The following is a 23,486-nucleotide window of genomic DNA, read 5'->3' as shown; positions in this document are numbered from 1 at the left end:
CTCCCCCGCTACTACTCTCAATTTCGCTGGGAACAGCAGGGAGTATTGCAGTCCAAGCTGCCTCAGGCGTTTTTTTACCTCTAGGAAGGAGTGCCGTTGTCGCTCTACTTGTACCGTGTAGTCCGGGAAGAACATCACGGTCGTGTTTTCAATCCGGACCTCGTGAAGTTTGCGTGTTTCTCGTAGGATGGAGTCTCTGTCGCGATAATTCAATATGCGGAGCAGCATGGGTCTTGGGTTGGAGCCTGTCGCCAGGGGTTTGGTGGGAACCCTATGAGCTCGTTCTATCACGAAGTGAGGGGATAGCGACCCCTCTGGTAGTATGTCTTTCAGCCACCGTTCCATGTGTTCCTCTGGGGTCCTCCCCTCCCATTTCTCCGGTACCCCGACCAACCGCACGTTGTTTCTCCGCGCTCTACCTTCTGCATCTTCGGCCCTGTCTTCAAGGAATTCCACCCTGTTCAGTAACTCACGGATCTGCTTGTGTGACTGGTCGGCTTGAGGTTTGAGTTCCTGTACGTCGCTCTCCAGAGTCGTGGTGCGTTCCGATAATTTTTTATGGTCCGCCCGCAGGTGTGTCAGGTCTATGACCACACTATCAATCTTCGTGGCCAGGGACGTGCGAGTCAATTGTATGGACTCCTCCAATCTCTCCATGGCTGCCAGCATGGTGTCCAGCTTCGCCGTCGTTTGGTCGGGGTCGGAGCCTTTCCCGGACTTGTCCATCTTGCCCTTTGAGTTGGAGCCGCCGGTTCCGGTTCGGGCTCTGAGCCCGCTAGACATCCGTCACCGTGTTTCGCCTCCGCCCCAGCCGTGTGGTCCGTACCAGAAGGACTATGCAGCGTGTGTAGCGGTCACGTGGTCGCTGTGGCTTGTAGGTTGGCAGAAGTTCGTGACCGTGGCGGCGTGACGACGCTCAGTGTCGTCCTGTGTCAGCTGGGCTGGGCTGCCGAGTTTTCGGGGGCATGTAGTTATGGGCAGGTGCTTGGCTTTCAGGGGTGAGGCTGTCGCGGTTGTGGGTTGCGCGGGCTTCCACGCCGCCCGCGTGGTGCTGTGGGCTGCGAGGGCACTATGCGTCCCGGGTTGCAGTCGTCTGCGCGTTCGTACCGCCCTCCGTCGAGAAATGGGTGCCCCAGCCTCTGGCGCAGGCCTCTAGGTCCGCCCTGTGATGGCGCCCCCAGTGCCGGTCAGTTCCGCCGCCTGGCTCGATCCCGTTCACCTCCCACGGCGAGCTGCGCCTACATATCTGGCCTGCTGGGGTTGGGGCGGGCGTTCAGGCTCTTGTGGCAGGCAGCGGTGATTTTCCGCAATCGGCGGAATAGCCCCGGTTCTCTTCGCCCCAGGTCCGGGCCCCCCCGGTCTGCGCCGGTCCGCCACTCGTTGCCGCTCACCTCTCTTTGCGTTGTGCGCAGGCTCTGCAAGCGGGCCGCCGTTTCGGGCCTGGTACTTCCGGTGGAGCCCCGGCCTGTCCCGGGCTCCTGCCGACGCTGGGTGCGACGTGGGCGGCCCTGGCGCCGCGGAGTGCTCAGTGTGGTGCGGGCAAAAATATTTACAACAAGGGGTGGTGAGGGACAGAGTCTCTGAATTAAGCAGAATACTCTCACCCAGTCAAGAGATCAGGGCAAGATCCAACACCGTTTTTTAGCTCATTGCACCATCCCAGTTTCAGAACCTGGCTGTATGCAAATTAGTCTGTCCCTGGCCCAGTGCATCATGGGAACAGGGCAGACCAGACTACAAAAGCCAATTCTTACACTGGGAAGGAAACAAGCTTCCGGGGGCCGGTTTCTGGCATTACAGCCGTCTTCGGCCCGGCTTGCTTGAATCCTGATGGTGCAATGAGCAAGGGACTCATGTCTGAGTATACCCTTCCACGCTTAGGGTGGACAAAAATATTTACAACAAGGGGTGGTGAGGGACAGAGTCTCTGAATTAAGCAGAATACTCTCACCCAGTCAAGAGATCAGGGCAAGATCCAACACCGTTTTTTAGCTCATTGCACCATCCCAGTTTCAGAACCTGGCTGTATGCAAATTAGTCTGTCCCTGGCCCAGTGCATCATGGGAACAGGGCAGACCAGACTACAAAAGCCAATTCTTACACTGGGAAGGAAACAAGCTTCCGGGGACCGGTTTCTGGCATTACAGCCGTCTTCGGCCCGGCTTGCTTGAATCCTGATGGTGCAATGAGCAAGGGACTCATGTCTGAGTATACCCTTCCACGCTTAGGGTGGACAAAAATATTTACAACAAGGGGTGGTGAGGGACAGAGTCTCTGGTGTGGTGCGGGTGCACCGATCGCCGCCAAAGTCGGTAGGGTGCCGAAGGATGTTGCCCCACTGCCGCGCCGTCGGCTTTCGGCTGGCCAAAGTGCGTATGTTCCGGATAATTACACCGGGAAGGGGAGCTCGGAGCGGAGCTCTACCCCAAGGCGGCCATTCACATTGCGTGCTTAGCCATGCCCCCTTGGAGATGCACTTATGCTCCAGTGAGAGGCACTGAGACATGAGAAGACTGTGGCAGCATTCTCAGAAATCCCTGATGTGAATTCCTTTTTGTTTATCGCTACTGATGAAGGATACAATCTAGAAACACATGCATAGAGATGAACAGCACTATCTGCATTAACTCTGGTGAGAAATTACAGCTTGTACTCAAGTAAGAGCAAACATTGTACTGCATTTACCATAATGCTAAGGGATGAGCTGTGCTGGGTTGTGATGTGATTCAGTGTGCTCCCATCCTCCTTCTTTCTATAATTTGGTAACAGCGTAAGAATTATCAATTCAAGTAAGTTATTACAGCCATGTTAGAGCAATCATTAGAAATTACCTTCCATCTCTGTATTGGTCTATTTTCGGCCAAATAGAGAATGGCTTTACTGATCAAGTTGTTCCGTGTTCACGTGTGCCACATTCCTCTTACTTACTTGTGCTAAATTCTAAAATAATAGTCTTTGTAAGCATGTTACCATGAAAAAACATTTTTCATTCTTAATTAGTTAACTTAATCAGAACTATCTATGCTGAAGGTGAAAATAGTTGTTTTTAGCCTTATTCCAGGACCTAAAGAGATGAAGAAATTCAAGATATTGGGTTTATCTTGTAATGCTGCAATTACAAATTTAGTAGCATATGGTCTTCCACACCCGTATTTGTTGACTTTTTGGGGAATTTTGGGTGAAGGGTGCAATAGGGCTGTCTAGGGAAGTCTCAATTCCTTTCAACTTGAAGTAAAACAACTTCTCCTGTTAACTGATGCAGCTGAGAACCTCATAAGACTCACTCTTAATTTCCCTAAACCAAAGTGGACTAGATTTTATTTTTTTACAATTTTATCTTCAGTGTTGCCTGCCCACTGTCTGATACTGGTGATGAGTTTGACATTCTATTCATTTTTTATGAATATGATGGAAAGGCCACATACTTGGTAAGTATGCATTCCATATAGCACTGTGCATTTTAAACTATACTTGTTTTCCCAGGAAAATATGAATGCTTTTGCAACATGACCTAGTTGCTCTGTTAGCACAGTTTGTTTTGATTTTCAGCTATATTGATTCTAGTGGAAGAGAATTGTTCCCTCTTTTAACTAAGAATGACTGTCTAATACTGCTTTTGATTCATGAGCTCAAACATCTAATTTTGCTTCTTTGACATTCGAAGACCTTGGCCGCTCAAATAAAAATTTACCTGGCAAGCAGTAGTCTAAAATTGATTAGCCTTGTGAAGGATTAGAATAATCATCCATTTCTTCCTTATAGTCCTATTATTCAAAATATATTTCATCCTACTTTCTTCATCTCCAACATCCTTCATAATTTTAAATGTAATAGTGATTCATAATTTGGAGACTCTTGCCTTAACCTCTTTAGATATTTATGTACGCACATTTAAAAACCAACAGTCATGGCATTTTGTTTTCTTGCTGGTGTTATTTGTATGGGAGCCTCTAGTTTTTATTCAAAGCATTTGTTACACATATAGTGTGCGTCCACTCTAAAGTATTTTAGCTAATCCATGTTGGAAACAGGAGGAGATTACTGAAGAGGGGCCACAAAAGGCAGACAAATGATGAAACCCATCTTATATATGTCCTCAAACGCAAGAAAAAATATTCTTTATCGAACCTACACTGTTTTGCCCTTACTTTTTCCGCTTACTGTTGTAGGGATCTGACGCTCCTAGCCTTTGCTGTTGGTTGAGCTACAAGTAAGTGTGAAAATGAAATGTTCACTTGACCAGCTGTTTTGTTTTTCATCCTCCTTGAACTTCATTAATGATTTATTGGTAAGGATTAAAAGAAGCAAAGATCTGTCGAAAGCATCACAGGTTGTCTTTTGTGTGCAGGTCCAGTCAGCTATTTGTGCTCAATCTTTCCTACTTCCTTTCTGGAATGGTGTTCCAGAGTGTCTTGCTTAAGTAGTAGAATGCTTCTGGGCGAACCCTCTGCACATACTTCCAAATCGTTTTGAGAAGGAAGCAGAACAGTGAACATATTTCTCAGAGCAGCTATGTTCCTATAGATTTGGCCCTTCTAGAACTATACATTTAGATTAGAAAGTGATCTGAGCTTCAGATTTGTGCTCCTCCTGCCTCCAATTTAATTGAGACACCATATCATCTGTACACCAGGAATATTTTTCTGATTCCTGGCTGGGATTTAGTGTAATTTAAGTGTCTAGTTACAGCAAGTTTTCCATGTGGCTTACTGCTCCCTGGTACAGGTTGGAAAGTGTATACTTGACTCTTTGCTACCGAACTAGGACTCCTCTTCTTGGAAAAATAAGTGACCATGCTAGTTTAATTTGTGTGTTGCTCTAGAGCAAGTACCACAGCTTTCGTACTGTGTGTTCCCCCCAAAGTTGTAGTTGATTGCTTTCTCATAGGGGCTTCTTGTTATCTTTGCACTTGAGCGGTCCCGGACTAGATAGATTTGGATGTCGTAGTGGCTCATATTTTTGGCAAGGCATGTCCTCTTTCACTGCACTACATAAATTGTCTTCAGAGGAATATAATTTTGGGTACATTACTTTTTTCAAACTCTTTATTTAAGAAAAATGTGACCCTAACTTTATTGACCTTTTTTAAGTCAGAATTGTTTTTCTTGTCCACCTCCTCTGCACAGAACCACAGGCATCGGACTCCGTTTTTAGGCAATTTTGTAGGTTGCTGGAAGGGTGAGGTGGATATAAAAGTTATGAACCTGGTAAGGATCCAGAACTGGATAACCTTATCTCCTCTGGAAGGGTGGATACATTTAGCAAGTCCTTGGTACCTCCATCCAGGTTATGTAATTGGCATAATGATTTTACACCATAAGATATTAATTGTTAATCATAAACCTTCACATAATTTCCTTCTGCGTGCTGGGGACCCTGAACGCATTTCGTTCCAAAAAGGATGTTAATTTAACATGTCCCATGTAAAAAGATTGTAAATAGCATATCCAGACCAGGTTTTCCTGAATTTATACCTTGTAAGTAGTAAGCAAACATAACAAAACTACATTACAATATTCTATTCATACATTGCTGCTAAGTGTGAGGGTTTAAATGAGGTCTGCTAGGCAGTACGTTGTGGTGCACACCAGCCTTGTGCTTTTAAGAGGTCTAGATGCCTCCAGTCCCAGTATGCTCTGTACTTGGAGTTGCCTGTCCGAGCCAGTTATCATTGATCAATATGTAGAGCGAAGATCATTTTGACATTATGTAAGTATTCATCCACAGGGCTGAGAAAGGCAGGTGGGTCATTTATGACTTAACAAAGCTCATTAGGATGCAGAACCAGTACCACAAGTAACTATTTCTTCTGATACATAGGATTTTCATAAATGGTAAAATAGAGTAGCAAACCTATTCCAGAAGGATTAGTTGCCGGGCCACCAAGGATGAATCCAGTCCCTTACCAATGAGATCCTGTTGGACTTAAGAAAATACATTCCACATTTGCTTGACCTAATATAGTGCCTTCCATATAGTTGCCTTCCATATAGTTGCTTTATGCATCTCAGTTAATTAGATTTTTCATAACCATGCTATAGTGGCTGCTTTACCTCTAATATGAGCATTGTGTTTAGCCTGAAGTCTTTTTTTATTTGATCATTTTTAACCCAAAGTTACACAAAAGGAAATGTATATTGAGATAAGTTGTTTCAATATCTCTAGTCCTGGTTTTATTAGACCGCAATCAAGGAATAATTAGTTAACTATCATATCTGATTTGCCTTTCTAAATAATATCATAGAAAATACAGGAACTGTTCTCACTTGATTGATAGGGACATTCTCAACTATTATATATCCACATCGACCCCAAAACCACACTCAGAGGCACCCTCCTCTACAGACCACCAGGACCCCGCGCAAAATTCAGTGAAGACATCACGGACTTCATCACCCCACATGCGCTCCCCTCCAAAGACTACATCCTTCTGGGAGACCTCAACTTTCACCTCGAAAAGATCAACGACCGCAACACCGCCACCCTCGTGGACAACCTCGCCAACCTCGGACTTAAACAACTAGTCACTTCCCCCACCCACATCGCAGGTCACACACTCGACCCCATCTTCACATCCAGCAACCATGTCTCCTTCAGCCACACTACGGACCTCCTCTGGACTGACCACAGCTGCGTTCACTTCACCTACAACAAACCAAAACCCAGCATCCACCTCCAACCTACCCTACAAAGGAACTGGAACAAAATCACCACGGACCAAATCTCCGCATCGCTCCTTCAAAACACCCCAGCCCTCTCTTCTAACGCTAACGAAGCCGCCGCCAACCTCACCCTATGGTTATCCAACACCGCTGACACCTTAGCACCACTGAAAAAACGTCAAAATAAACCTGGCAGCAAGAAGGCCTCATGGTTCAACGATGATCTCAAGAAGTCCAAGAAACTCTGCCGCTTTTAAAGGCCTGGAAAAAAGACCCAACCACCAGCACCAAGGACGCCTTCAAAAACGCCACCCGCACTCACCACCAACTAATCCGAAAGGCCAAGAAAACAGCATTCAAGGATCGACTTGACAACAACGCCCACAACAGCAAGGAACTTTTCAACATCGTCAAGGAATTTTCCAATCCCTCGGCCAACTCCAACGACATCACCCCCTCTCAAGCCCTCTGCGACTCCCTAGCCTCATTCTTCCACAACAAGATTGCAGACATCCACAACAGCTTCGACAACCAACCCGGAGACCAACCCACCCAACCATTTGCTGAACATTCTCCCCCCGTGAACACCCTTAACGACTGGAACCCAATCTCCACTGAAGACACCATCCGCCTGATGAATTCCATCCACTCAGGATCCCCCACAGACCCATGTCCTCACCACATCTTCAACAAAGCAGACTCCGTCATAGCACCGCACCTCCGAGACGTCATCAACTGCTCCTTCAACTCCGCCACCTTCCCGGAAGACTGGAAACACGCTGAACTCACCGCCCTTCTGAAAAAACCCACAGCGGACCCCACCGAACTCAAAAATTACCGCCCCATCTCGCTTCTTCCATTCCCGGCCAAAGTCATCGAGAAAGCTGTCAACAACCAGCTCGCCGCCTTCCTCGAAGCCAACAAATCCCTCGACCCCTCACAATCTGGCTTCCGAGCAAAACACAGCACTGAGACCGCCCTCATCGCAGCAACAGACGACATTCGAACTCTACTGGACAATGGAGACACAGTCGCCCTCATCCTCCTCGACCTCTCTGCAGCATTCGACACAGTTTGCCACAGCACCCTTTTACAACGCCTCAATAACATCGGAATCCAAGGAAAAGCACTTGAATGGATCACCTGGTTCCTCACCGGAAGAACCCAGAGAGTCCGCCTTCCACCATTCAAGTCCGAGGCCTCTGAAGTCATCTGCGGCGTACCACAAGGATCCTCACTCAGTCCCACCCTCTTCAACGTATACATGAGCCCCCTCGCGGCCATCGCACGCCAACACAACCTCAACATCATCTCATACGCGGATGACACTCAACTGATCCTTTCCCTCACCAATGACCCCAGCACCGCCAAAACCAACCTACACGAAGGAATGAAAGAAGTTGCCGAATGGATGAAACAAAGCCGTCTGAAACTGAACTCAGACAAAACAGAAGTCCTCATCTTAGGTACATCCCCCTCCGCATGGGACGACTCCTGGTGGCCGGAAGCCCTCGGAAAAGCACCCATCCCGACAGACCACGCACGGAACCTAGGCGTCATCCTGGATTCTTCACTCTCAATGAACAGACAAGTCAGCGCCGTATCCTCTTCCTGCTTCAACATTCTTCGCATGCTCAGAAAAACATTTCGCTGGATCCCCTCCGAAACAAGGAAAACAGTCACCCACGCTCTGGTCACGAGCCGACTGGACTACGGAAACACCCTCTACGCAGGTACTACCGCAAAACTCCAGAAGAAACTCCAACGAATCCAAAACGCCTCAGCCAGACTCATATTAGACATCCCACGCAACGATCACATCTCTGGTCACCTTAAAGACCTCCACTGGCTACCCGTCAATAAGAGGATCACCTTCCGACTGCTTACCCACGCACACAAATCACTCTACGACATCGGTCCAGATTGCCTCAACTCACGACTGTCCTTCTACACCCCCTCCCGCCAACTACGTTCTTCCAGCCAAGCCCTCGCCACTGTACCTCGCATCAACAAGACCACCATGGGAGGCAGATCCTTTTCATACCTGGCTGCTAAAACATGGAACTCACTCCCCGCTTACCTTCGCCTTACCCAGAACCACCTAGAATTCAGAAAGCAACTTAAAACTTGGATTTTTGACAAGTAATCCTCCTCCCCTCCCTAAGCGCCTTGAAACCCTCCGGGTATGTAGTGCGCTATATAAATTCTTTGACTTGACTTGACTTGACTAGAACCTACCCTTTATTTCATAAGTCTGTTGAAATGGAAAAAGTGCATAGGGCTCAACAGCTAAGTGTGTCTGCAACTTGCTAACTGAGCCAAAGTAATACTAACTAAGAAGGCTCTCTTTCAAGATGGATGATGAACTGAAGCCTTGTGAATGGTCTCGAATGGAGGGTCCAATATTTTCGGAAGTTTAAGTCCCAAGGAGGTGAAGTTCCTTACTGGAGTATACACTTTCTTTAAGCCTTCAACAAAATCTTTCACTGTAGACAAAAAATTTTTGGGGATACAAGTTTGAATTGGCTAGATGAAGAATGTTCAAGTTCAAGTTCGGAAATTTGTATAGCGCACTACTCACCCAGAGGGTCTCAAGGCGCTTGGGGGGGGGGGGGGGTATTTAACTTATCGAATATCCAAGTTTTAAGTTGCTTTCTGAAGGAGAGGTGGTTCTGTACAAGGCGGAGGTGGGTGGGGAGAGAATTCCAGGTTTTGGCCGCTAGGTAGGAGAAGGTTCTTCCTCCCATGGTGGATCTATGGATGCGCGGAATTGCGGCGAGGGCTTGATTGGATGATCGTAGTTGGCGGGTGGGGGTGTAGAAGGACAGTCGCGTGTTGAGGCATTCGGGTCCTAGGTCGTAGAGGGCTTTATGTGCGTGGGTGAGGAGACGGAAAGTTATTCTCTTGTTGACGGGGAGCCAGTGGAGGTCTTTCAGGTGACCGGAAATGTGAGCTTGGCGGGGGATGTCCAGTAGGAGTCTGGCTGAGGCGTTTTGGATGCGTTGGAGTTTTTTCTGTAGTTTGGCTGTGGTTCCGGCGTAGAGGGTGTTTGTATGGCAAAATTGTGTATTTTTGTATTGAAATAGGGCCAACCCCCTGACATTGACACCAATTGTTGACTATTTCTTTTAAAAGAATAACTGATTACCTTGTTGATGGTCTTTTTGCTTCCCGTAGACTATTACTGCATACTTGAGTCAAATTCAAGTGGCCACATTGTCTGACATTAGGTGTAATGCTGCCATATACAATGATGTTCAATTCAGGTGACTTATTTGGCCTTGTCTTGTCTATACGATTGGCTTGCATGACACTCTAGTGTGGGAGAAGACATTTGCAGAATGTCTGTGAACCACAATTTCCTAGGCTACTTGGTAGCAATTGGAATTATTGTTGCTGTGTACGTCCTTAATTGCAATCACTGCTTGAATTAGAGGGATGGGAGGAAACTCATATAGTAATGTTTTTGAACAGGTCATCGAAAGGGCATTGCCCAGAGTTTCCGGCTCCTATTTCCTGGAGGTGAGGCCTTGGCATTTTACATTCGGAGATGTGGCTAACTGGTCCATCTCCAGACACACAGTCTGAAAGGTGGTCTTGCAAGAATCTTTTGTATGCCTCATCTGTAATGTCCTTTGAAATATCTTCCTAGCAAATTTGCCCTTGGGTTTTATTGTCCTGAAAGGTGTAGCTACTATCACAAGATTCTGGGCTAGTGACTGTGATCAGATGTTTACAATGGTCTCAATGCGGTACCACCTTGTTTGTTTAGATTGTGCCTGGTGGTGGCGTTGTTCATCTACATCAAAATCCTATCTTTTGTTGGAGATGGCATAAATGCCTTGACAGCTAGGTGGCCTGCTCAGCTACAAGAAATATGATGTGCCATGATGTTTCTTCTAGAATCTGTAGGCCGGGAAAAGACAATTGTCTTAGGTGAGCAGTCAATCCCAGCAGTGAGCCATCCATCGCAATTATCTAGTGGGGTGGATATTGGTGGAATGGAAGGGATTACTTTCCTTTTTTCTGTGCTCCTGTTGGTGATTGTGTGGGACTGCGAGCTGCTGAGGCTCTCAGTGCTCTTCCCGCTGCTGCTCGCGGAACCCGCTTCGCGGGTCCCGCTTCGTGTGGGGATTCCAGTGCCAGCTGCTATTTCCGTGACGCTTGTGCTAGGAGGCAAGCACCCTACGTCTGTGGCAGGGTTTGTGGACAACTGTTCGTGCAGGGCTGCGAGCGAGGGCGGGCGCAGGACTACAAGTCCCAGGAGCGCCCGCCAGCCCCTACTGCTGACACCTGGGACGCTCTCCCTGCAGGCTCCGCCCCTCTCATACTGACTCTACTTAGCCTATGGACTTGTCCCGCTGCGCGGGAGCGACCGGGAGAAGCCCGGGACAAGGGCAGGACCGTCTGTGGCCGTCCGTGGTTGGGCGAGGTTGGGTTGGGCGCTAACCCTTTGGCTTTTTCTTTCTTACTGCCCTACATCTTGTTATTGATATTGTATCATCCCTGGGGTTACTGTTAAGCCCGCTGTCTTAACCCACTGATTGTTGTTGTGGGGCTTTTCCCCTTTTATCTTTGATTGTACCTTGTTAGTATTTTCCAAGCATTTTTCCAGTATGCCGCTACGCTCTGGTAGGGATCGCTCAGTGGCCATACAGACCGCTAAGGGGGTGGTCTCGGGCCCTCTGGACGCTTTCGTAACTAGAGCGATTAACAAACAAAGTGGTTCTGTTGGGTAGCAAAAACAATTCCTTTGGGAGAGGCTTAGAACAGCTCAAAAGACAAGCAACAAGCACACACTCTCTGATATACAAAGTTTTTATATATATTAAAAACCGAACAAAAGACAATATCCTGGAATTACTTCATTCCCTTACATTGCTAGTAAATGCATTAACTTTGTGAAAAGGTGACAATGGTGATTAAGGTGACAAGTGTAATGTATACAGTGACACTTATATACACAACAATTATTTACAATAAAACCTTAAGGAGAAATGACCAGGGGCGGTGGGGGGATTGGTTTGGAGAGGAAGGAGGAAAACTAGGTATTTTTTGTCGTTTAAGAGGCCAGTTTTTTCAAGTAGATATTCCAAGGAAAACAAAATGGTTATTATCCAAGTTCCTGGAGTTTTAACTTGGCCAAGGTAATAGCGTCGACGTTTCGACCCTCGTTGCACCCCAGTTGGTGGTTGCGGCGGGTCTTTATCAAGACAGGGGAAGGGCTGGAAGGAAAAAGGGTAGGGATCAGAGAAGTGCTTGTAAATAGCGTCAAAACTGACGAGAAACGCTCAAGGTTACTTACACGGGGACCGGTCAAATGGTGAACGTATTCCAGAAGGTAGCCCGATGGTCAAACTAAATAGAAAAGGCCTTTTAGGTCCATGTGTTTGAAATACACACGTATGTCGGGCATTGGTCAAAAGACATATTTAATGTGACTAGGTGATTGTGGAGCCAGGTAATCTGATTCCTTTAGTTACTCGGTGTAATAAAAACGTGCCTCTGTGCTTTCACGGCTGGCAAGGGATGTGCCTAAGTGATTTGAAATTAATTAAAACCGGGTACAAGTCCGATTTCGGAAATGAAACCCAAGCCCTGACAATGGGTTAGATTATTCCGGATATCACTCGGTAGGTATCCGAGTTCGAGGGTCTCAGAACTCTTACCTTCGATGCAGTATTTATCTGCAGTTAAGCACAGCGACCTGGAAATGAGCGCCAAACCGAGCTGTCCGGGAGAAATGCTCAAACTGCGGTGCTCCACCTAAGACGCTAAGTATACTCGTAGCCAGGCAACCACAAGCGGAAACGAGGCAGGAAGGCTTAGCCAATCACAAGGGTGGCGTAGCCTAAGACAACTTGGTGCCTTTCGCCTCGAGGACGCTCTGCGCGTCGGTTACTAGGAGACGACCAGCCGAGAATGGCCCAATCAATGAGGGGGCGTGAGACGCTAAGCAAACCGTCTGAAAATTCTGTCTGAATAGCCCACTGGATGGAATGCTCGGGGATCGGTGTAGTCCTATCCCAAGATATTAAGGTTTACGTGTTCGGCTTGGGAGTTCAATGTGGGGTCATATTTTTAACACATCACTCTTTAAATTACAATTAACACCCACATTCATATTTTATCCTATGCTGACAATCATATTTGTATTTTATCATATGGACACCAGGAGGTCGTTTTTCGGGAAAAAACACGTCTATGCTTTTACAATACGTATTCTACGTAAAAGTACAGTAATACAAACACATTTGTGCATTATCATATTAAGGAGGTAGCAACATGGGAAAAGAGGCATTAGGTTATTACCATTGCAAGAAAACAAACAGGTTACAATAAGGCCATTTGTTTGGAAATTTCCTCATGCTCGTTCAATCCCTGACTCACAGAGTTCAAATTGTGGATCCATTTACACTCTTTCCTCCCCAGTGTAGCGGACATAGACCCCCCTCTGGGATTCACATTAATTTTTTCTAGGATGCGCCAGCGCAAACTTTCAGGGTCATGATTCTGTGTGAGGAAATGGTCTACCATGGGTGCGCCCTGTACCTTGCAACGGATCCTGCTCATGTGTTGCAAAATGCGACACTTCACTTTTTGAGTTGTTTGTCCTACATAGGGTTTGTTGCATGGACAAACGATGATATAAACAACATTAGTTGTGTTACAATTAGCCAGGGTAGGCAGGCCATATGTCTTGTTTTCATAGGTAAAGGATGGACCATCCATGCACATAGGGCACGCCTTACAATTTCCTAACTAGAGCAACGGGAATATTGGAGAAGGAGATATCCTTTGTTGAGAAAAGGCTATCCTTAGATTTAATTAGCGGGAAACGATCCTCTTTAGGGCATATAGCTTCTGTAACTAGCCCCTTACCCACTTTACCCCCCCAACCAATAATACAAGTGTAGTCCTTGTTTCAGCGGATATACACGGTGACTTAGCTGGTCCTTCCAAACTTCCAAATGCAACTATTGATTCTAATGATGCTGATATATCAGAAGGTGAGGGGGGAAATAGTGCGCTATCGGCTAGCCCGTCCCTAGTAATTTCCACATCTGAAGAAGAGGCTACAGAGTCAAGTCTTACTGGCAAAAGGAAGCGCAACAAGGGACGCCAGAAAGGGGGACCGTCTAAGGTTCTAAAAACTTCTTGCCCATCACTACCTGTAAGTAATACTTGTTTACTAACTGGAGACCTGTTACTACCCCAATCACTTAATAGTCTAGAAACCACCCCTTTTGGGGTTCCAAGTACGGGCATAGCTAATATGAGTAATTGTGACATCGACCTACTGACACGTATGGAGGTTCTATTTAAGACACTCCTGTTGCCAGTACTCGAGAGAACAAGACTCATGAGCCTCAAAATTGACAGTTTAGAGTCCCTTTTAACAGCTAATTCAATCTTTCTTAAAAAAACTGGTACAGGAACAGGCTGTTCAATTGGCCTCTACGTCCTCTCAAAGTAACCCAAAGCCCAAGGGGAATGATTTCCCAGCATCCAAGGTTCAAGCAGCTGGTGGACCATCTAATATTGGCTCCAAACAACCGGTTCCAAAGGATAGGAATCCTAAATCGTCTGGTGCTTCCAACCAACCTCCGACCCCGGCTGTCCACCCTCCCATTCCCAAAAAGGCTGGCAGCAAATCTAATGGCGTGCCACAGCCTGGCACCTCCAAGCCTATGTTTCATGCTCAGGCCCAGACTGTGGTGGTAGCCAAACCTAATGCTCCCAGTCTCTATGTAGCTGGTTCTAGCTCTAGCTCCAGCTCTATTGCTGGTCGGACTCACCCCCTTAGGAATGGTTCTAGAAGGATATCCCCTCCAGCGGACTTGCCAATTTAAGCTACGCCATATACCATAGTTTTGACAGGCGTTGCACCTCTCAGGGATGGCCAATCTGAGTCACATGGCGACCTACTGAACAAGGTAGTTTTTTGGCTAGATAAAAATCGTCCCCTCCCACCCAACTCCTCCACTAAGATTTTGACTGTTCGGAGAGTTAACTGGGTGGGTTACTGCACCAAGGACCTGGATGGTGATTGCATTTTAATTAACCTTCGTGATCCTTGGGTGGTTGAGTATATATGTAGGGAGGCTAGGTTTGGAAGGCTGCGGGACGTTCAATCTTTAAGCTTGAACTGCTTCTACCCCAAAAGGAATGGCATCCCCCCTCCCCCCCCCAACACCCTACCATTATTTAGACCAGTGGGGAGGAATCAGGTAGCGTGTTATTCCAACCTCCCCTATTATCCCTCTTTCGAATAGGTTTGATCCCTTGTCTGGGCTAGAATCTATTGATTGACTTGAACAGGAAAACAGGCCTAATGGTATTAGAAGGGATCACACAGGCATTAGCAAGTGGTCATCTTTCTCAGAATTGAACACTGTGGAGGAGGATTTATGTAACGAAGACAGTGTTCTTATGCCTGAAGGCCCCAGTCTGAGTTTGAGTCCTGTACATAGGGTTATTGAGACCAGGGTGGTGGATGTTAGCTCACCAGAGTCTAGTCCAACCTGCAGCCAAGCGGGGTTGCTCAAAGTAGTCTCCTGGAACATAGCTGGGTTAAGGGGTCGCTTGGACAATGAAGATTGGGCAGAATTCATCGACACCTTTGACATTGTTATGTTTCAGGAGAGCTGGGCAACAGCCCCGTTATTTAGAGCAGGGTACCTAAACTACTACAAACCTGCTATTCAGGGCCCAAAGGGAAGAGCCTCTGGAGGGCTGGTGGTGTGGATTAAACACTCTTTGGGGTACCGTCTCTCTGAAATGTTGGTAGGCAGCCCAGACCTCTTAGGTATTAAACTTAGTAGAGGTAATGATCAGAGCATTGTGTTAATAAATATTTATGCCCGGGGCTGCCAAGGAGGTCGTAAGCAACCAGTCTTGAATGACCTTGATCTGCTTCTGAGGGAATTGGGCAGTGACAATTTCATCCTAGTGGCAGGGGATTTAAATTGTTCATTTGAACCTATTCTTAGTTTAGTCGAGGATTTGGGAGCTGATGAGGATACTGTTTGGAACATCCCACCATTGTCTATAAACAAGGGAGTTAGGGGAACTGAGGCGGCACTGCTTTGGTTGGGATTTTGTTTGGAGTGGGGGTTGCGGGCAGCGAATGGGCGTACACTTTCTGACAAGTCTGGCCATCCGACCTTTAATAATGGGATCAGCATGAGTCGGATTGACTATGTCTTGGTTAAAGTTGATTTCTGGTCTTTTGTGGTTGACATGGAGGTTGTGGTACGGCCAGAGAGTGACCATAATCCCCTCTCTTTAAGCCTCAGGGTACCCGGTGTGGGGGATGGACCTTCTGTAACAGCATGCCCAACGTCCGATGTCATTCTGTGTAATGACAGAAGACGGGTAAAATGGCCTAGGGTCATTGCAGACCCCTCGCTTATCAAAGATATAGAGGAGGTAGTAATGAAAACAATGGGTGTCATGGCGGATTTTCCATCTTCCCCTGGGGTTAATTTTCAAATAATTGATTTACACGAGCAATGCTTTATGGAATTAAAAACTTTGCTTACAAAGCCACTGAGGTCTAAGAATGATAATGCTCACAAAAGGTGGTATAATAAGAGTTGTAGGGCAGCACACAGCAAATTAATCTCAGCAGTTAAATCTAGGGATATTAATGACATCAAAACTGCCCGGATATCATACAAACAAGTATTGTGGGCAGCAAAGAGGGAGTGGGATGACCAATATTGGTCAGAACTCCTCTTGGCGTGTCAGTCATCAAACCAAACGAAGTTTTGGGAGACCGTCAAGTGGGGCAGGAATTCTGATTCCCAAACGCCTGTGAACCATGTTTCCGCAGTGGATTGGGTGGTCTTATACTCCGCCCAATTCAAAGATATGAGTGCAGCACATGTTATCCAGCAGGAGCCAGCAGTGGTTTTGCCTTTTATTGATGGGGCAGAGCTTACATTCTCATCTACTGATACAGAGCACGCCCTTGGTGCTGTACAGTTAGGGAAAGCACCTGGATTGGATGCAATCCCTGCAGATCTTTTTAAATCAAATCTTGATGTTTGGGTTCCGTACATAACTATGCTGGCCAATGCCATTGCGGCAGGGGCCAGGATCCCTGACTCCTGGAAAGGGGCAGAGATTTTACCCGTTTTCAAAAAAGGGGACTGCTCACTTCCAGGAAATTACCGCCCTATAAGTCTGATAGATTCACTTCAAAAAATAGTTGCTAGGATGGTACTAGCAAGAATACAGGGGTGGATGGAGCAGGAAAACATACTGTCCCCCATGCAAGCTGGGTTTAGACTGGGCACTAGCACTTTAGATCAGGTCTTCAGACTTACTATGTTGTATTGGAAGGTGGTACTACTGGGTGGAGGTGTTATCTATGCCGCCTTTGTGGACCTTAAGTCGGCTTTCGACTTGGTCCCAAGAGCAAAACTGTGGGACTCTTTGAGACTTATGGGTTTACCCGTAGAACTTCTGGACATAGTTATGAGATTGCACGAGGATAACTTTGCCAGAGTGAGGTGGGGCAAACCAGGTCAGGTGACTGACAGCTTCCCGGTTACACGTGGAGTGCGCCAGGGATGTGTGTTGGCCCCCACCCTTTTCCTCCTGTTCATCAACCAGGTAGTCAAATTGTTTTCCAAATCACAGACAGATGCACCATCCTTGGGCGGGGTCTAAGTACCCGATGCTAATTTTTGCTGACGATACCCTGCTTCTTTCTAAAACTCGTAGTGGGTTGCAAACAGCCCTGAATAGGTTTGCAGAGTTTTGCAGGATAAATGACCTACAGATTAATGTAGATAAAACCAAATTTATGGTTTTCAGTAATAAAAATCCAATCACAAGTTCTGTCCGCTTGAATGGTGTTTTGATTGAACAGGTGAAGGTAATGACTTATCTGGGTGTGACTCTGGATTACCAACTAAGTTGGAAACCCCAGATTGAGGCATTATACCTCAAATTTGTACGTCTCACGGGTTGTTTGCTTGTGGAACAAAAGAAATCCTTGACTAAACGAATTGCACCCGTACTAAAAATCTATGAAGCTAAGATAAATGCAGCTACTTTGTACGGTGCGGATATTTGGGGTTTTAAGGACCGGTCTCTCCTGGTCAAAGCACAGAATAAGTTTCTGCGTAATTTGGTAGGCCTTCCCCAGTCCACGCCTACTAAACCATTGTTGCTTGACCTGGGTTGTAAACCCCTAAATGAGATGGCCCGGTTTCGTCTGGTGGCATTATGGCGACGGATCTGGACGACTCCGGAGCTTAACCTTTTTGCCAAAGAATTAGATGAGGTCAAATCATTGTGGGGAGCTTCCAGAATCCCATGGCTTAGGGAAGTGAAACAGGTATTGTTAGAGATGGGCCTACATCAGCTCTGGACCAATCCGGGGGGTTCCATTTTTCCCTCCAAACAAGAGTTTAAAGACCTGTTCTGGGCTTCTGTTAAGCTAACTGCAGTTACCCAATCGGAAGATACTAATTTAACAGGTCTTTTTTTAACCCACAAACTGACACCTTACCTTGAGCCATACTGGGATGTGATTTGTAAAACCCTTGACCGGAAATTATATAATCAATTCCGTGTCGGGACGCTCCCGATCAATTCCTTTACTGTCAAGTGGGTTGCGAATTCAACTAATAGTTGTCCTTGGTGTCCGGATCATCTAGAGAGCATTGGTCACTTTTTCTTTGCCTGCCCAGCCTATCGAGCCCCACGCCTTAAATGGCTCAAACCCTTATGTTGTAGACTGGATAGTAAGGGGTATCTTGAAGCCCTGATGACATTTCGTACTAACCAGTCTGAGTTTGTTGTGGTTGGTGTGGCCAAGTTTTTAGGTTGGGCATGGATTATCCGTACTAGGAATCCCAACATTTTATAATGGTTTTAAATATTGATAATGTTTTATAATTGATAATGTCTGTAGACATTTTTTATTGTAATGTCTTTATCAATTGTTTAATAACTTTTTAAATGTTCTTCTGATATGATGGTTTTATTAATATTCCATGTATTGTATATTTGTCTTTTATGAATTTTATTTCGAAATAAAGACTTATTGAACTGAACTGGAACTCCTTGCAATAGATTGCTCCTCTTGCCCCACTGTCTTGCTGAATGTGACAAATTTTGCTTGCTCCAGTTCTTTCTGGTTATAATAGTCTTCTAAACATTGCTGTAGACGGCTCATATGTAGCCTTGTATTTGGAAAATAGCTTTACATGACTTAATCGAACTCTGAAGGGAAGATATCTGGTGTGCTGGTTTGGGTTTGGAGACTTCATAAGAAATACCCTTTTCCAGAATGGAAGATGAAACTCTATAGCCTGAAGGGAACCCTTTTCTTTGTTTTGTGTGTAAGGCCCCTTCCAAGTAGTTCAGGGTTTTGAGTTGGGTGTACAGTTGACTTTTGGAAATTCATGTAGGGTATCTAATCGCTAAACCTAGGACATTTCTGTCTGTAAGTACTGCCTTACCTTGGCACTGTTGATGGGTTTCGGATAGCAGGATGTTGCAATCTAGTTATGTATGTTTGTTTAGGGGTTATAGATTCATGAAAACTTTTCCTAGGTAGGCTATTTGGAGAATGATTTTTTCACATTAGATAGGTTTCAATTGACGTTCTCTTGGAATTATTTGTGCAAAGTGTTCCTGGTCCCCTGCATGAATGTGGGAATTATTCTAACGTATGACTTTGGTGAAGATCAATGTGATGCAGTACCAGGACAACAAGTGAATATTCATTTCTTCTATTTGATATTACTTCCTTTACAGAGGCTTCTTTGAAATACCCAAACCAAATGCTTGAATCCTGTAAACCATTAATGCTGTCAAAAGATATTTTAGCACTGGACAGGATGATACAGAATACCTAAATGGCACTGTGTGTCACACATTTTCATATTCATTTCAGTGCACAGGTTTTGTAACTAACGCTTCCGTCAATCATGGAATTTAAAATTAAATTTGGACTTTTTATTTGGACATTTTTTTGCTTTGTTTTTTTCCTTCTATATAAATATAACTATGACAAAGCCTCATTAGGTTTACAGTGTGTAGCCTAATATCAGCACACTTATAAACAGTTGGTTGCTACTAGTTGAGCTTGTCTTAGAATGATTTCCTAGGGCAGATATCCTGGAGAAAGGAAGTTGGCAATTCTGTTAAATTTGTTCCCAGCGAGATGGGTGGCAAATCATATAGCAATGTGTGCCAAGGGGAAGAGTTACACCTCTGGCAGTTGGGGGATACTCCCTTTTCCCATTTACTAGGGGAGGGTCATCAATGTTGCCAAAAATTCAGTCTCTCCTATGGGGATGAGCAGTGTGGTCCAATATCCAAACCTTAAGTTTGCGACTCCCAAAAGTCCATCATAAGGGGACAGCCTACACTTGGAAAAAGACAATGGCGGGGTTGCCCCTTCCCAGAGAATTCCACTGAGCCATATTTAGGTTTTGGCTAGACAGCGCTTGCACTGTCTCGTCGAGACATGTTGTATATACTTTGTAGGCTTCAGCTCGCCCTTAGGCTTCCCATTTGCTGGCTCCATCTTCACTCTCCTATTTTTATTCTTCCCATTTGTCCCTGGCATGCATGTGTCATGCCGCTTCCTGTGTTTAGCAGTCCCTAAGCGCATAGACCAATTACTATCTCAGTCCACTGGTTTAATTTAAGCATCTGTTTTAGGGACTACATATTTCTTTGTTGAAAAGCAATTCACACGATCGGTCCTGTTTTCACTTCCTCGGATTTTGCTCCATTTCGGTAAACATACCTGTAAATCTTGTCACATTTGCTGAGCATTCAAACACTGAGATCAAATATCAGACCCTGTTTTCAGAGGCCTCCTGTTCCCTCATTGCTTTTTTTTGCTTAGTAAGAGCTGCATGCTTGTTTTCGGTGATTAGAAATTACGCAAAAACGTTTAAATCCAAGTACTCAGTCTGCCTGCTGGCACACCCCCATCGCATGACCTAACCTACAATTAAGGGTTTGTTACCATTGCATTCTTCACTGTATTGTAACTCCATTGAATTAAATTGTCTTTTCTCCATACTAGCAAATTTAGGGTTTCCTAAACACCCTCAAACGTTTTGACTCAAGACTGCAGTCTTTATTCCTGCAGCTCTGCCTGTCGGCAATGATCAACTCTCATCTGGTTAGGTCATAATCGCATACATACATTGAAATGGTCACTGTTCATTAGCAAATATGCAAGATTCACACATATCCACAATTAAAACTCCCTTAGAAACGTCCAAAGCAGAGAAAGCGAACAGTGTAGTTTCATGTGGCCTCTAAACTGCCTTGATGCCAGGGAATCAGTTTAGAGGCAGGGGTGCTGGAAGAATTTTCAGAGTGGAAGTTAAGTTATAGAAGCCATATGACCTGTGAAAAATCCAAGCGTCACACAAATAACAAATTATAGCGATTTAGTCACTCCCATTCAGACAGAGACTTCCTATTTCTTCTTTGGCGAGTGGACCAAGTACCGATTGATGCTAGTTTGTATCTTGTATTCTTTCTGCGCATCTTCCCCATATCACATTTCACGCCAGTCTATCTTTCTCTGTCTTTCTCGTACATGAAGTATAATCACCAAGTAGAGCAAATGTTGTCAATAAACTAGAGTGTTCTTTTTAAAAGTCAGGACAGTGGGGTTGGGGATAAGTTAAGCGTATGCAAAGCAGCTTAAAGGCTTACAGTTCCACATGCAGTATGGCCTCTCATGTACTACGCTAGAATAAACATCTAAAACAACCATATGAAGTGTTGACGCGAGGATTAATACACGTATGTTCTACGATGTAAATGGTCCTTTTAAATGACATTGATGCACATTACTTGCAATTGCCCAGTAGAGTGCTTGCTGAAATTCTGCTTTAGGCTTTCTGTACAGCTGCACAGCAGCCCTGCAGATTGGTTGATGACACGCCCAATCAGGATCGCCCCACTCTATTTATATTGTGTTCTGAGATGATGAATATGGGTGGGTTGAGGGAATCTGTGTTGATTTGTATGTTTAATGGATGGGTATTTAAACTGCTGCATTCCTTGTCCACGCTCATCTGAAACCCTTTGTTCCAAAATAAGGTAAAGTATCTTAGTCTGGTACTAAATCACAAACACTTGAGTAACTAATTCAGTTAATGACTTGCTGTCCACTATGTATTAAACATTGACAAAGACGAATAGATTTGGCTTAGGCGAAATCTATTGGCTTTGCAAATGCTTGTTAATATTTTTTAGAAGCGGAACATTATAAGGTGGGCATACCTGCTTAATAAACTATAAATGACCCTGCTCTGACGTTTTCTCTTCCTTTTTTCCTCCATTCTTGTGCTTCCTATACCCGCCCATCCCATTTTCCTGTACACACCTAGTTTATTCCTTCTTCCACACTGTAGCTTTATACAAAAACCCTGACGTCTTCCCCCATCACTTATTGTCGACCTTGAGCCACAGTACTTCTAGTCATTATGTGTAAGTCATTCCCCTGAGGTTTTCATTTGCATAAGAAGGCAAAAGACTGGAGAGAACCTGCTGAACACATGATGTAAGTTCAGGGGTGAATAAGTATGTGTCTCGACTCCCAGCAGGGACCACAACCTGTGTACCCATTGTGCCAGAGTCTGTGCCTGTTTCTTACATTGACCTAATTACCTCTTTGTCTGCTTACAGTAGGTGCGGTGTAGTATTGGCTCTAGTTGAGTATAGCATATATATATTCTCTGCTCAAAGCTACCCAGCAGAACGGACTTGCTGCACCTCTCCACATCTATCCCTCTCATCTGCATGATACTTTCCAGTCTGTCCACCCAAAAGCCTGTCACCTTTAGGAAACTAATACAATATGTGTGAGCATGTCTGTCTGTCTGCATCCTCCCCTCCAGCATTGACATGTCTTCTTCTGCTCTATCCTCTGTAGCCTGTTAGGACTGTACTGCTGCCTATATAGAATCTTATAATTCCTCTCTAACTTGGGCATGCCTGGCAAAATCGTTTGCCCTCTGATATATCCCCAGTTTCATACTACCTGAAAGTCAAATTTAGAGGCCAGTGCAGGGGGAGTTTCTGAATTGAGAAGGCTATATGTTTTAGAAACCAAACTACTAGGTGAGGTTAGATTCCGTAAGAATTTCTCTAAGGGAGTGAGTGCTTGTCACCCTAGCTCTAACTTCAGGAAGAAGCACTCAGTGACGTAGTAGGTAGCTGTAACACTCTGCTTCAGAAAGCACTTTTTATTTTTTACTCATCTATCACTTCAAATGGTTTGATTTTTCCTGTATGAAAGATGTTGCCTAATCTGAAACCACAACCCTTTTCCCGGTTTCTGAAACATCCTCCATACAACCCAGATGCGAACACCACGTTGAAGAAGGGAGGTGTGAAGGTGATGGATAATATGGTAGCTGTTTGTTCGACAATTTTAACGTGGTTTTTGTGGCAGAAGATCTCTCCCTGTGATGCTTTGGGATCCTAGGCATCTCCTTGCCAAGGAGCAAGGCACTAGGTTTCGATAATTAAAGCAACATAATTTATCAGTTTCTCCACAGGACCATTCAGTCAAGTACCACTGTTGAAATGCTTTATTGTACTGTAGAAGATTTGGCAGCCCAAGACTAGCCTGTCTCTTGTGTACAGTGAATTGTTTTCGGCCTAACCTTTGTCTTTTCTCCTCCCAGACATAAGTACTTGAGATGCTTTGTAAGCACTTGATATCACTATATGGTGTACGCAATGGCAAGTCTTGTAATAATTGAAGTATTGTTGGTGGAAGCTTAATTTTCTAGGCAGTTATTCTCCCCACCCAAAATA

At 45.3% G+C, this 23,486-nt stretch overlaps 1 protein-coding gene across 6 annotated transcripts in view; it reads left to right on the top strand.

Moving 5' to 3' along the window:
* The window catches only part of PCNT (pericentrin), a 1,333,356-nt gene that overhangs the window by 423,637 nt on the left and 886,233 nt on the right, over positions 1–23,486 (top strand). The gene's annotated exons all lie outside the window — the stretch shown is intronic.

Source organism: Lissotriton helveticus, chromosome 3_1 (assembly GCF_964261635.1).
Source record: "Lissotriton helveticus chromosome 3_1, aLisHel1.1, whole genome shotgun sequence".
NCBI classification, from domain to species: Eukaryota; Metazoa; Chordata; class Amphibia; order Caudata; family Salamandridae; genus Lissotriton; species Lissotriton helveticus.
Note: the sequence above shows the minus strand (reverse complement) of the source record. Positions and strands in the feature narration are given on the sequence as shown.